The sequence below is a fragment of the Tupaia chinensis genome, unplaced genomic scaffold, assembly GCF_000334495.1.
Source record: "Tupaia chinensis unplaced genomic scaffold, TupChi_1.0 Scaffold000305_1, whole genome shotgun sequence".
NCBI classification, from domain to species: domain Eukaryota; kingdom Metazoa; phylum Chordata; class Mammalia; order Scandentia; family Tupaiidae; genus Tupaia; species Tupaia belangeri.
Window position 1 is genome coordinate 2817061 of NW_006159795.1, and position 15089 is coordinate 2832149.

Below are 15089 nucleotides of genomic sequence, written 5' to 3' on the forward strand. Positions count from 1 at the left end.
GAGCCCGCGGGCGGGGAAGGGGCGCCGGGCTGGCCAGGGGCGCTTGCGGGCCGGGGCCGACGGCCGGGGCGAGTGGAGAGCGGCGCTGGGAAAAGGTGGGTGGGGCGTCCAGGAAAACTGACCTGCTGCCCTTCTGGGGTCTCCCCAGAGACCCTCTGAGGCCAGAGCGTCAAGCCTGGGGTCGAGGGGCGCACTGGGCTCCGAGCGCGGAGCCCGGGGGTAAGAAGACCGGCACCTTCCTTCGCCTGGAGACCCGCAGCCAGCGGTGGTTTGGGGGCGGGGATGGGGGTAAAGAGTGAAGGGGGACCCGGACTGAGGAAAACTGGTGCCCTAAAGCCGCTGCCCGGGCTAGCGGAGTGCTTATTTGTTTGTATTTTGTTTAATAAACGCATAAAGCGCTTATAATGCTCTAGACATTGTTCTAAGCGCTTTTTATTCGTTTATTCCTTAAAACAATTTTCCAAAGCAAGTACAACTCTTATCTCCCTTTCCCCCCCTCCCGTTTACACTGAGCCACGGAGAGGATAATTGATTCTAAAAAGCCTTCAGCCAAGTGCACCCTAAGATATGCCAACCCCCTCACCCCGGACCTCGCTCTCCCCACCCCCCACCCCTGGTGGTCCCAGGGATGCTGGGCGCTGCTCCAGTCAGTTCCTAGCTCTCCCCTCTCCTACAAAGGCCCTTGGGTGCCTCCGAGTCACGCTCACACTTCGGCCCTAATGGCATTCTGTCTAGCAACACCCTTTGTGTAGACCCCTCCCCGCAACGTGTAGCTCCAGGACTCCCCGGGGGCTCCCTCTTTCCCGCGGCCACTCCGCCTCCTCCTGCCGGCCGGCGGCCACCAAAACCCGGAGACATGGCACCTGCGCATTGGGGATTGGGGCCAAATTCGCAGCTGAACTGGGCATGCTCAGCCGCCTGTGCAGGTCCGCCTGGCCGAGAGGAAAGCAAGGGCCTGATGGCGCGAGTGTTGTTAGAAACGAAGGGAGAATTGCGTGGAAACAAAAATCCAGCCTCTGAGGGACAGGGACAGTTGTTGATGCAAATACCTCCTTCCCCTGCCACGCCGGGCCGTGTTCAGGCAGGGCTTAAATGAAGAAGGTGATCCTCAAAAGTTTACCAACTGGCCATCCTTAAATGGGAGGAGTTGCAGGCCTATGGAGACTCTCAGCCAAACTACTAAGCTGCAATTTTATTATAGCTAAGCCCTGAGAAAAGCTCCTCAGCATCTGAGCCTGTCTGCCTGCCAAGAAGCCAAGAAAAATATCCTAGGCCAAGATTCCCTGCAAGATTGGAAAGGAAAGATGGATCCCAGGGAAAAGAGGGTGCTTGCTCATCCCTGTGTTCAAGGACCTTCAAGATATTATAATGTTTTTGAGTGTTACGTGCCTCTCAGACTGTCATGAGCACACGCATTGCCTGGACATCTTTGTAAAGTATAGATTTTCACTTAGGAGGTCTGGGGTGGGGACCTGAGATTCTAATTTCTAATAAACTCCCACGTCATGTTTATAGTCTTTAGATCAGACGTTGAGCAGCAAGGGTTTGGGGCTGTATTTTAGACATGCTCTGTGATATACCTGGGAAAACTAAGGTTCAGAAAGGCCAAGCAATTTGCCTCAAATCACAGAACTATTAAGTGGTATCCCTGGGTTCTGACCTAGTCCTCCAGGGATTCCTGTGCATGTTTCCAAATTCTCTAGGTATCACCCTGAGGCAGATGAGCTGGGTACTGTCATGTGTGTCTTGACAGTTTTGGACAGAGCAACTTAATATAGGCCATAGTGAACCCAAACATACTTCATCAGTTAGCTTTTGCTGTGTAACAAACCACAGCAAAACTTCGGAGCTGAAAACAACAATTATTCATTAGCTCACAATTCTGTGAATCAGCAATTTGGGCTGGAATCAGCTGAGTAGCTCTTCTGCTGTTTCTCCTGGGCCTGCTCTTACAGCTGCAGACATGTGGAGTTCGGAGTCTCAGCCAGATGGCTAGGGTAACAGTGTTTCTCTGTGACTTCATATGGTGAGCTCCCCATTCCCAGCAGCAAGAGCGGGAAAATATTTCATGCTTTGGTTTGCTAATGTCTTATTGGCCAGAGGAAACCACATTTCCATGGCCAGATTTAAGACACGGAGAAATAAACCACTTCTGACTGAAGGAGAAACAAAATAAAATCTTTTTTTTTCTCAGTCTACCACATACCCCAACTTTCTTAAAACTAGCCCCTTGCCCTAGAGTTCACTCATAGTTTCGCAGATTGAAAGCGAGCCCTTTAGCCTGGTGCTTAAGGGAACCTTAAACCTTAGCTCCAGCAGCTTGAAAAACATGCCCCCCATCCCAACAGGATCGAGAAATGGAGAAGGGATTGCTGCATGGGCAAGCTCCATTGGTACTTTCTCTCTACCTGCCTTATCTCTCTGGTCACATGTACACACTATGGAAATGTATCAATTTAATAAATAAATAAATACATTTTAGAGACTAAAGATCTTTCATTTTAGATATTGGTAAACCAAATCTCAAGTTTTTGCTGCTCCCGTTAGATCTTCAACCTAATATTAAGTGTATCAAATCACTAAAATGTAAAGGTTAGCTTATATTTATTTTTTTCTTTTTCTATTTGCCAAAGGGCTCATTCACTTACCAGCAAGAGCAAGAAAGAAAGAGAAAGAGGAAAAAAGCACCCCCGATGGGGCCTGGTCACACCACAACCCTTTTTCCATTTCTCCTGTCGAGGTTTTGACCATGCGCCCCACACACCCAGGATAATTTTCTAAATCACAAATTCTATTCGATTTGTTCCTTCCCTTTAACAACATCTTAGACCATCATTCATTCCACAGATATAGGGCACGTGCGCTCGCCAGACAGACAGAGACATAGAGACAGAAACCGAGAAATCACCCCCCAGGGGGGATGGTCACGCCACAGTCCCTTCTCCTCCATTCTCCTCTCGGGATCTTGGGTACGCACACACATGCGCCCAGCGTGAGTTTTAAGCCACCAGGTCCTGGACACGAACTGCGGTCGACTACTCGGGGAGTCCAGCGACATAGCCATTACGCTAACTGCTGGTTCCCCATTCCACAGATGTTTTGAAACCTTTTATGTGCCAGGTACTAATTTTATATATATATATAGTAAATAAACTTTATCTGTTCTTCTGGATGACATTGCCAACAGTCACAGATTTGCATATAATACAGTTATGTATCGACTATTTACAATTTACAGTAGTAATTTTTTATCTTCTGAAAAATATAGGTACAAAAGCTAAGTAAACAATGAGGTACTGCCATTTGGAATTCATCATATGTTATAGCTTTAAGAACTAGTCTTTAGCAAATATTCAACAAACCAAGGATCCATACGGAGGTAAACAAGAGACAAAAATCATTGCCCTTATGAAGCTTAGATACTATCAGAGGAGACAGAGGATAGCATATTAAAAATATATAATAATGAGTAGCACTGAGAACCATGGTAGAAAGCAAATGGCTTAAGATAAAGGGGGGAGACAGCTATTTTAGATTAGGGTCAGAGACAATCTAAGAATGCAGCACCTGAAAGGAATCTAAATGAAGAGATGTGAATATCTGGGGAACAGTGTTTCCACCAGAGGGAACAGTAAAAGCCCTCAGATGAGAATGTCCTTGACCTATTCACGGAGCAGAAAGGAGGCCAGAGTAGCAGAGCAAGGCACAGAGTGAGTAGAATTGGGGTCACAGAGGCAGAAGGGGCCAGACCACGTAAGGTCACAGAAAGGACTTTTCCATTAGAGAATAACAAGCACACTTGAGACATGATCTGCTGGATGGTTTAGAGGTTTGCACTATGTCTATGAGAGCAAGAAAAGAGCAAGGGACGCTATCCTGAGGATACAGCAGTATCTACTGGCTAGATTTTATAGCTTTTCACCTGCTTTTAACCCAGAGCAGGTTAATTCTCCAAATCCAAACTCAATTTAAACTCAGTCTTCTCTGTGTCTCTGTTACCAGCTCCAGCTGAGTCTCTTACTGCTTGAAGGAGACAGAGTGGGACAAGGTCTGGTGCATGAACACTTCCCTGCTGGCTGCCCTCCCCTGGCCCCTGCCGCTGCCACGTGCTATTCAAGGTCTAGTTCCTGCAGCACATTGGGCAGGAAGGAGGAAGAGGGAATGGCATCAGCGCTTCTGCCCTTGATTGCGGCCATTGTGGCTCGTTCTCGTTTCACTGTGGCTGTTTCTCTGGCTGGAGACTGTGGCAGCTGTCCAAGGCCAGCTATGCCACAAAGGACATAGAGAGGGCTCCAAGGGTCCTTCTGGAGCTCCCACCTCAAACTCCATGATTCTCTTCTTGCTGTTCCAGCCCTGAGCATCTTCTGTGCCATGACTCACAGAATATGTAGGCACCTCGGGATGCCCACGGCCAAGCCCAGCAGCCTTCTACAGTGTCCACTGGAAGCACAGAGGAAATGGAGACACATGCCTATCCTGGCTAGTTAAAGGGTTGGCATGGACCAAGCTGTTTCTGCTATGAAGAGGAAGCCCGGAACCAACTATGGAAACTGCCTCTCAGATATGGATTCCTGAGCACCTCTTTGTACTGAGCTGCTGCCTGTAGTTATCAATTCCCTGCAACAGCTTGTTAGGCCGATTACGGTTCACCACAAGAAAAGTCAAAGCAAACCGCCAGTGCCACCAGTCCCTTGATTTGATTTTTATGGTCTTATTTGTTGTTATTGTTGATTAATATTAAAGGAAGAGAGTGACACTAAGAACCTTCAGGTTAATAGTCAATTGTATTAGTGAAAGGCCACATTATATCCTTTTTGATAAAGGGCAATGCCTCTCTTGTCCCGATTTAAAGTAACACATTAATCACAGCTTCCACTTCGCTTGTTTTACAGGCTGTCCTTGGGAAATGAGCAGATCACCACAGGCTCCTTTGTTCAGTTTTCCTTAATTAGAGACATCTATCTTTGAAAGGGGGACAGGGTAGGGACTGGCCTGACATGAGCTGTCTTGGCCCCAGGCTATCCCCTTCCCTAACCTGTGCCTGTTCCATTGTGTGCTGAAGAACTAAAACAACTTGTGACAGTCACTGAGAACCAAAGAAAACAATGAGGAAGACAATCCCCCAGGATGGAGTGTAGGTATAGGGTAATGGCAGTTGGAAAACAAACATAAAAGCACTAAGCATACTGTTAAATCCATTTTTTGATCGGAGTATAAAGAGTAGAAAGAAAAGTAAAAATGTAATAGTTTCATTCCAGTCCAAGCTATGGTCTAAGAACAGAATTTCGTGGGACTGGATGTTGCTACAACAGTGAGACCAACGCATGTGAGACTGACCCACTGGGAAGGCTCTGGATTCAAGTCTGAAGATCTCCCTGAGTGTACTAGATATGCGCATGCCCGTGTTCCAGGGCTGGCTGAGGCTGAAAGTGGATTTTGGCATCAGAACCTTGTTGAGGTTGGATTGCACTGTCTCTATAGTCATGGAAGGTCATGGAAGAATTAAAAAAAAAAAAAAGAAAAAGAAACGAAAGAAAGAAAAGAATAGGACTTTCTATGTGTGAACAGACTTAGGATATAACTAGATTATGGAGGTTCAAATACACTGTGTGATGATGACAAAGATGTTTTCAGGAAGTATATAACACACACACAGAAAAGCATGAAAATCCTAAGTGAGAGCTTAAAAAGATTTTATTTATATGAGGAGCCTTTTAAAATTCATAGGAAACATGTATTCCAAAACAAAACAACAACAATAAAAAACTAAAGGTCCACCCCATAGCCTAGTGGTTAAGGGAACCAGATCCCACATAGCTAACGACAATTCCACTCCTGACCCTAGCATCTTGAAAAACATGCCTGGTGCATGGACATGAATCCTCAAAATTCTAACAGGATAGAAAAATGAAGAAAGGATAGCAGCATGACCACATCCTACTGTTTTTCCCCTTGCGCAGTTCTTCCATCGCTGGTGAACATACATGCCTTGTCAGCAATTTTTTAGAAAAAAATTACACGAATTTTCAAAAATTTTGCAACAATATAAATTCATACTTGAATTCCATTTTTTTTTTGTGAGCTTTTTGTAGTCCCTTCACATAAACGCCAGTGTGACCATCACCTGAATCAAGATATAGGGCATTTTCAGCACCCCAGAAAGTCCCTCCTGTTCTTTCCCAGTCAATCAATACTCCTCATGGAGAGACACACCCACACCACCACCACCACCACCACCACCAGCACCATCATCACAGGTAACTGCTATTCTACCACCACAGAACTGCTTCCTCAGTTTCTTTGTGAAAGTGGAATAATGCAGGAGGTACTCTTTTGTGGTTCTTTTGTTTATCATGATGTCAGTGAGCTGCCTCCCTATAGCAAATTGTAATTATAATTTCTTCCTATTAGTTGTTGTATGTCATATCATTGTATAACAATAAAAAAATGTATTTATCCAGGGCAGCAGATGGCGTAATGGCTACGTCTCTGGACTCCCACATAGTCTACTGAGGTTTGAGTCCGAGACCCGGTGGCTTAAACTCATGCCAGGCACGTGTGCATGTGTGCCCAAGATCCTGCAAAAAGAATGGAACAGGAGGGATTGTGGAGTGGCCTTCCCCACCGGGGGGGTGATTTCTTACTTCCTGTCTCTCTGTCTTTCTGGAGAGCACATGCGCACTATAGTAACCCCCCCTAAAAAAAAAAAAGAAAGAAAATGAAAAGAAAATGTATTTATCCAATCTATTGTGGTGGTAAAAATTTGCAGGGCATTTAAGTGCACAGGAAGGTCCTTAAAAGTTAGTCCTACCTTACCATACTACTTCTTTGTATATTTCTTATTGATAGCATAATATCATACACTAAGGGAACCAGCAGTTAGCGTAATGGCTATGTTGCTGGACTCCCATGTGGTCGACCACGGTTCCAGTCCCAGACCCGGTGGCTTAAACTCACACTGGGCACATGTGCATGCATGCCCAAGATCCCAAGAGGATAATGGAGGAGAGGGGATTGCAGCATAGCCATCCTCCCTGGGGGGGAGGTGTGATTTCTTGCTTTCTGTCTCTCTGTTTCTCTCTGTCTTTCTGGTGAGCACACATGCCCTATAGCAAAAACCTCTCAATAAAAAAAAAAAAAATACACTAAGAACCCAGTATTTGTGTTAATGGGCTATTCCATGAGAACAAAGTTTTTTCTGTGTCATGGTAAAGTGAATTTATTAGCATTTTATGCAAAGAAAAAAAAAACAGAAGTACACTGATGACATAATTTTGGATTAAAAAAAAAAAGACTATTCCCAAATAAATCAACCAACAATTAAATTACTTTTCCGATGCAAAAACATTTGTAATCACTTCCTTGAAATGTGAGGAATATGTGTTGTTACATTTAAATCAGAAAGCCTCAAAACTTGGATGTCAGTATTTAACCTACAGGATATGATTTACAAATGAGTGCACTGTTCCTACGTACCTGATGTTTATGACAAGATTACATAAAACGAAATGAGAGCATATGGAAAATATACACACTACTTAATGAGGCTGCTCAGCTGCTGGCCTAATTGCATGGTTTTATGTTTCTCTCTATTCTTTAAATGTGAACAAATCAGTCTTGTAAATACGATTCATTCCTACCATTTCTGTTATGCAGCAATAAGATTAGAAAAATACATTAACTTAAAATATAAATATCAATTGCACACTCAACAAGACTCAATGTTCTTTTCTTTCCTTCACTGACTCCATGTGGTTGGAATCACAACAAAAGTACAATTCAGTTAAATTTATTATTCCTCTCTGCCTCAGGAAGCCAACATTTTCACCCACACACAAAAATAAATTTATTGACCTTCCTTTTTCAGACAGCTAGGCCATTGCGATTTGTACTGACCAAGATAAAAATAATAAATGTTACAGTTTTCTACCTAAAAATGACTCAGAGGATCAGGTGCCCTAATCATTTCAACTAGTTGATGAACATTTGAAGTCTTAGGGAGGCCATGTGACTTGCTCAAGTTTATGTCCAGCTTCCTTTCCAGAAATGGTAGTCCCATTAGTTCAACAAAATCTAGATCAAAGAAAAAAAGATTGACTAAATATTGACATAATTCGATTGGGTTATTGGAAAGGTCATATTTTTCTACATGAAAATGTGTCATGACTTCCGACGATCCAACGCAAATCCAATATTTCAACTTGTGATTAAAAAATAAAACTTTTTCTCCTTGAATGTATAGATGTGTCCTCAAAGAAGTTCCCTTTCCTAGACTTTATAAAACTAACTCAGAACCAAACAAAGAATAAGCAAGCCAACGAATGCTCTGTCCCTTATCCAATAAGAAGACTAAGTTTCCTGGCACCCACATGAGCTTCTGAAACTAAATTACTATCTCGGGTTTAGGCAGGGCTACCCTGTATTGTATGACAGGCTGTCCACTACTCGAGGATACCCAGACAATGGGCAAGTATTGACTGAGGTGTTTTGCCTTGCACTGTGTTTTGCCTGGCACTGTGCTGAATCCGCCCCTCCCAAAAAGGGTAACTTGTTCTAATATTGCACTAAGTCATGGCAGAGGTCCAGCTCTAGAGCAGATGAAGCCACTAGTCTTCCCTCATACGTAGACAGTATTCTGTTAATTGTAGCAGATTTGCAGACAACGAATTACAGAGCAAAAATCTGTGTAATATTTATACTGGTTTTTTTTCACCTTTCAAAACAATCTTAATGCAACCAGAAATGAGTGTGGCCATGTTGGCCAGTTCATAAAGAGCTAAATTCCGTCTCAATTTCATGGCAGTAGCAGAGGGAGTTAAGTGAGCAAGTGATAATGCAAGACCCCATTTCATACACCTCTGCTTGTGGTTTGGCTGTCCATACCCTGTTGCCCAAAGCAAGTCACTGGGTTGGGCCCAGTGTTTAGCTACAGGGCAAAATGACCAGTCCATGGCAGGAAAGTGTCACAAAAGATAAGAGTTTCAGGAATCAGGTGGTGGTATGGCAGCTATGGTAAATTGCATAGCTCTGCAATGCTGATCCATATGGAAGGTTCTGATTCACATCCAGAGACTTCCCTAAATCCTTTAAGCACTTGTGTGCCCATGACCCAGGCCTGGCTGAGGTTGAGGGTAGATTTCAGTTTCAAATGGGGAGTGGGAAGGCTGTTTCTCTCTTTCCGTCTCCTGCTCTCCCCACCTTCCCCCGCTCATGAAAGAAATAAACTTTTCTTTTCTTTCTTTTTTTTTTTTTTAAATATGGGTATAGAGAATAGAGAATAATTGAGTCATCTTTTCCAACCCCCACAACTGCATTATTGGACTTCACATTCCTTGGGGACAGGGGCTATTTCATATTCAACTTCTAATCCCCAGAGCACAACATAATGCGTGGAAGATAGTGAGGTGTAATAAATGTTTGCTTGAACTGAAAAGGAAGGGTTCTGCAATCCACCAAGATCCTGGAACCAGAACCAGTGAGTCATTTTTCACTTCCTCCGGAGCCTCACATTACACCTGGAGTCAGTCATTAAGTAGTATTGATTGACATCGTTTTATAAATATCTCTTAAATCATTCTTTCCATTCAAAACTCAGCTTCTCTACCCCTTCCAGAAGGAATTAAGCCTCTTATGTTTCCCTAAAGCACCTGGTACCTTCCTATTTTATAGTACTTGCCTCATTGTTTCATGTAGAATGATCTGTTTATCTGTCTCACCTCAGAGGAGTGTAAAACTCTGGAGAGGCAAAATCAGGACCCTGATTCATTTTTTCCTTGTAAAAGAGATTAACAGTCTATATTTTAAAGTGGGTAACACAAATATACAAAACACAACATTCAAAAGGCATAAAAGGGTACACGATGAAAGCAACTGTGCCCTCCCCCCAATCTTCACCAAGCTGTCAAGGACCAAGAGGACATGATTATATTCCTACAGCCTCACATAACCTGCCTGTGAGTCTGGACAACTGTATGTTTACACACTTACAACATTTATTTGTTTTTCTTCTTTTACACTATTCTTTTTAAATGTAATCTATGTAGGAACTAGTGTCTATATATGTAGAACAGCCTTTTTCATCCTTTTGTATGCAACTATTCCTTTTGAAAAAAAAATTTTATTGCCAGAGATTGCTTGAGCTCATCAAAGAAAAACAGAGACAAAGAGATCAAGAAAGCACCTTCCTAATGGGGCACGGAGCATGGTCACTCTGCAATCATTTTTTTTTCCATTCCTCTAAACTGTCGGTACCTTCAGGCAAGCACACACAGCTTTCACTATATTTTCAAGCTTCCAGAGCTGGGATGTGAACAGCAGTTGACCATATGGGATCTACCTCCCTAGGTACAGAGTTTAACCACTGTGCTTGGCCTTAAGGACTACTCCATACTATGAGTAATAATGAAAATAATACTAGAGACTTCAAAAGTTTATGGAAAATAGAAATAAAGTATGAATTTATTTTGGTGCAAAAAAAGAAATCAAAATCCATGCATAGTTTTTTTTTTTCAAATACCTATTTTCTATGAATGTTTTAAGATTCCCCTCCCCAAGATATTTTCATTTCTTTCTCACTCCTCTTCCTCTCTTTCATCATCCAAAGTTGTTGTTGCTTACACCATTTTCTTCTTTGTAACTTTAATTGTATTTGCACGTCTATCCCTTGCCGTATTTGGTTTATAATAATACCTTTGACATGTGACTCTGAAGATAATCGCCACCTTCATTTCCTAGATGATACTCACAGCATTCCTACAATCTCTAAATTTTATTGGCATTTTATTTAGCATTAATCTTACAATTAAATTGTGCAATGCTAGTCCAATTGCTATATTTTCTCCATTTATATCTTGATTTGCTGACATTTGGCCTATAATTTCTTTTTGAACAGATTATGGGATTTATATTCCTTAATGATTGTATGAAAAGATGTCTGTGTTTCACCATATACTTAAATGATTGCTTGCTTTGTATAAAATTTTTGTTTTACCTTTACTCTCCTCAAAGACTTGGTAGGTATTGCTTCTAGTATATAATTTTACTGTGAGGAAGTCTGAGGCTGGCCTGATGCTTTCTCCTTAAAAGTAGTAATATTTTTAAAACCAAATTCCCAAATAATTATTCTGTTAACTTTCAAGAAAAACAATTTTATGGGGCTAGCAGATGGCATGATGGTTAAGGCACTGGACTCCCATATATCGACAGTTAAGTCTCAGACCCGGCAGCTTGAAAATCATGCCAGGCACATGTTTGTGTGCTCAGAGTCTCAGTAGGAAAATGGAAGAGAAGGTTTGTGGCATGGCCATTCACCTTCTCTCTGTTTCTCACTGGGGAGCACACATGCCCTATGGCATAGATTTAAAAAAACGTAAAATAATTTTATGACAATATTTTTATATCAATGGTAACATTTAATGGTGAGAGAAAGCATGCTTTTTCAACTATTTAGAGTTAGTTATTATGACCCTATCATTCTCTCAGGTTATATCTTTAAATATTTTATATTACTTCAGTTGTCTAGTTTAGACATTAATATATGTGCTCAACCTGTTTTTCATAGTACTGAGGCTAGGATTTGAACCACAGTTGACCATGTGGGATCCAGCTCCCATAACCACTAGGCTACGAGCCAGCCCCTTAGTGACTTAAAACAATATAAAGGGACCAGCAGTTGGCATAATGGCTATGTCATTGGACTTCCATGTAGTCAACCATGGTTCAAGTCCCAGGCCCGGTGACTTAAACTCACGCATGTGCACACAAAAAAATATATATATATATATATATTTATTTTCTCTCAATGTCATATTTTAGAAGATCAAAACAAGTCTCACTGGGTAAAATACATGTGTCATCAGAGCGATGTTCCCTTCTGGAGAATCCATTCCCTTGCCTTTTCCAATTTCTAGTGGCAGCCCCAATTCCTTGGCTTATGGTCCCGTGTCCTCCAACTTCAAAGCCAGCAATCTGGACTGAAGGTAGTATACATGTCACATAACACCACTCTGCCCTGCTTCTCTTCTTCCCCTTCCACTTTTAAAGAAAAAGATGATTACACTAGGCCCACCTAGATAATCCAGGCTAATACTCCCAAATCTCAAAATCCTAATTTAATCATACCTACAAAGTGCCTTTTGTCATGCACGAAAACATATTGATGAGTTCTGAGGATTAGGACATGAACATTTCAGAGGCAGAAGGCATTATTCTGTCTATCACAGAGGGAAAAAGAGAGTGAAGGGAGAAGTAAGTAACTTACTCTGATGTAAATATATCATACACTGCAGTAGGTATGGTTCTAGTTGATATTTGTAAGGGCTTTATGTTTTCAGAGTGCAAGTACATGACCTGTCTGGGAGATAGGTGATAATCTCGAGCTTTATACAGTGAGATTGAAAAATATTACAATTCATATAAATAAATAAATGCATTGATTATTCCCGGTTTTAGGAAGAATAAAATATATAATTTATAGCATAATGAGAATAAAATACATAATTTAAAGCATAATGTAATATCATTTGACAAGTCTGTTAAACTATTCCCTAGATGTACTGGCTGCTGGTATAGTAAACAGTATTAGAGATCAAATATTAATATAAAATTAAATATAGACATAAAACAATATATATCACTCAATTACAGATATAAAATATAAATTAAAATATATTATCTAGTATCCAGAAGAGCACAGAGATAGACATAAAAATTGACAAACACTAAACCTTCAGAATAATTGAAGAAATATTTCAAGTTCATGATAATGAAAAGAGGCATTTTAAATTATCTTCTGAAATCTGAGTTTCTCACGGGAAACATGATGAAACTTATGGAAAACTTTTGATAACAGAGAGACTGTCCAAAAAAAACAATGTAAACTCAAGTGGCATTCAGAAGCTATGCAAATGAAAGCATCTAGAATCTGGTCATAGAATGTATGTAAAGGGGTACCCTAGGCCCAGCCGTTGTGACACAGTAATAATGTCCACTTCGATGTTGGGGTTATAGAGTTGGGTTCTTGCAAGGAAACATATTCATGAATTCTGAGGATTAGGACATGAGCATCTTAGAAGCAGAAGGCATTGTTCTGTCTATCACGGAGACAAAAACAGAGTGACGAGAGGAAGTTACCTGTTCTGTTGCACATGTATCAAACACTGCAATAGTGAGGTTCTAGCTGATTTTCACAAGGACTTTGTGTTTTCACAGTGCTGGGGTTGGGCTCTTGGTTTGCCTCATACCTGCAGTGTCTTGGACATACTCGTGTGATCCTGGCTGAGTGGGAAAGCTGAGCGGTACTCAGATCATAGCATGCAACTCTGTTTAGGGTTTCTGACTTTTTCTCTCTCCCTCCTCTCTCTTAGAAAGAAAGAGGAAGAAGAAGGCAAAGAAGAAAGGAAGGAAGGAAAGAGGAAAGAAATTTTTAAAAATGTAGAGGTAAACTACTGACTTAACTTGGATTAGCTCTCTAACATGTTGGGGAAATAAATGTAATTCATTATGTTAAAAGAGAATGAAGAATTCAGCAGGTGGCATGGTGGTTCAGGTGCTAGATGCCCACATGGTTGCCTGTGATTCGAATCCTGGACCTAGTGGCTTACACATTCCCTGAAGTACATGTGCGTGTGCGCCTAGAGTCCGAAGAGGAGAATGAAGGAGAGGGAATTGTGGCCTGGCCATTCTTCCTGGGGATGTTTTCCCTCTCTCTGTCTCCCTCTGGTACCCTATGGCAAAAACCTGGGGGGAGGGGTAGAGAGAGAGAGAACAGGAATACTATGAATACTAGATCTGGTAATTATCATATAGACTACTAAAATTCTCAAGGCAAATAATTTCTTTGACACTGCTTACAAGATGTACAAAAAGTTTTTAATCCTCTTCAAAAAGTCCATAGCTTTTGTGATGCTTCTTTGAGTAGGACTATTGCTCCCAGTTTGGATCCACAGATCTAGAACCCTGGAAGTGGAGCCTGCATAGACAGCATCTGTCCACAGCTCCTTGCTATTTTTCAATGCTACACTGATGCTTTTCCAAAGATGCATGACCTAGCTTCATCCAGTTAATGGCTTTAGGTACATTTTTCTTTTGCCTACATGAATGTCATTTCCATAAAGGCAAGGCAATACTTTTTCAGTAGCCAGACCCAACTGATTATGGGCATTAAGTCTTGCTTGACTCAGCCCTTGGGCTACATGTAGATTTAAAAAAAAAAAAAAAGTAGAAGAAGAAATGAGTTAAGTAGAATTAAATGTAGATTCAGATGAGGGACTCATAAGAGCAATGAAATTTTCCAGGTGTGGTTCTGGTTAATTAGGCATTGCCCATCCAGGTGACCTCTCACACTCCAGTTTCTTCACAACTTTGTTAATATCAGAATAACCATTAGTCTTTTATTATATGCCCAGTTCCATGCTGAGCTATAGGGGGTCAAGGGGGCAGAAAAATGCCTTAGAAAGATTTTATTCTTGAGAGAGAACCTGTATTGGAATGTCAAAAAAGTCATGACTCATTTTTGCATGAAAAACATCGAAAAAATATGTCATGGCTTTTTGGGCAACCCAATATTTACATATAGTAGTGCTTGACTTACTTTCTTCTTGTAATTCTACTACAGAAAAATTCCGCTTACAAAGCTTCCCTCTAGCTCCAATAGGCAGGACTGTAAGTTCCATGTGGACTTCAGGCAGATCCATGTTCTGGAATCCTTGGCCTCCAGAATGCTGACTCCCAGCCCAATCTTGCATAGAGTCTCTCAAGGGAATTCCCTCTCCTCTCCCCCCTTCCTTCTAACATTTTCCCAGGTCTTTCTTCCTTGTTTTGTATAGCAGGCATCTGCCAGCCAGGAAGTTCTGAAGATAGACTCACCTAGGCTTCTTTTTACCTGGTGACCTGAACCTCCATTTACTTATCTGTGAAAGGAGGAAAATGAAATCCCCTTGCTCATAGGATTGGTTTGAGGATTAAATGAAATAAAATGCTGTATTAGAGTTCTCCAGAAAAACAAAACCAATAGGATTTACATGTTATATGTATCTACATAATAGATATAATGCATCTGTTCTAGCTATAGTCTATGTATATAGCATATA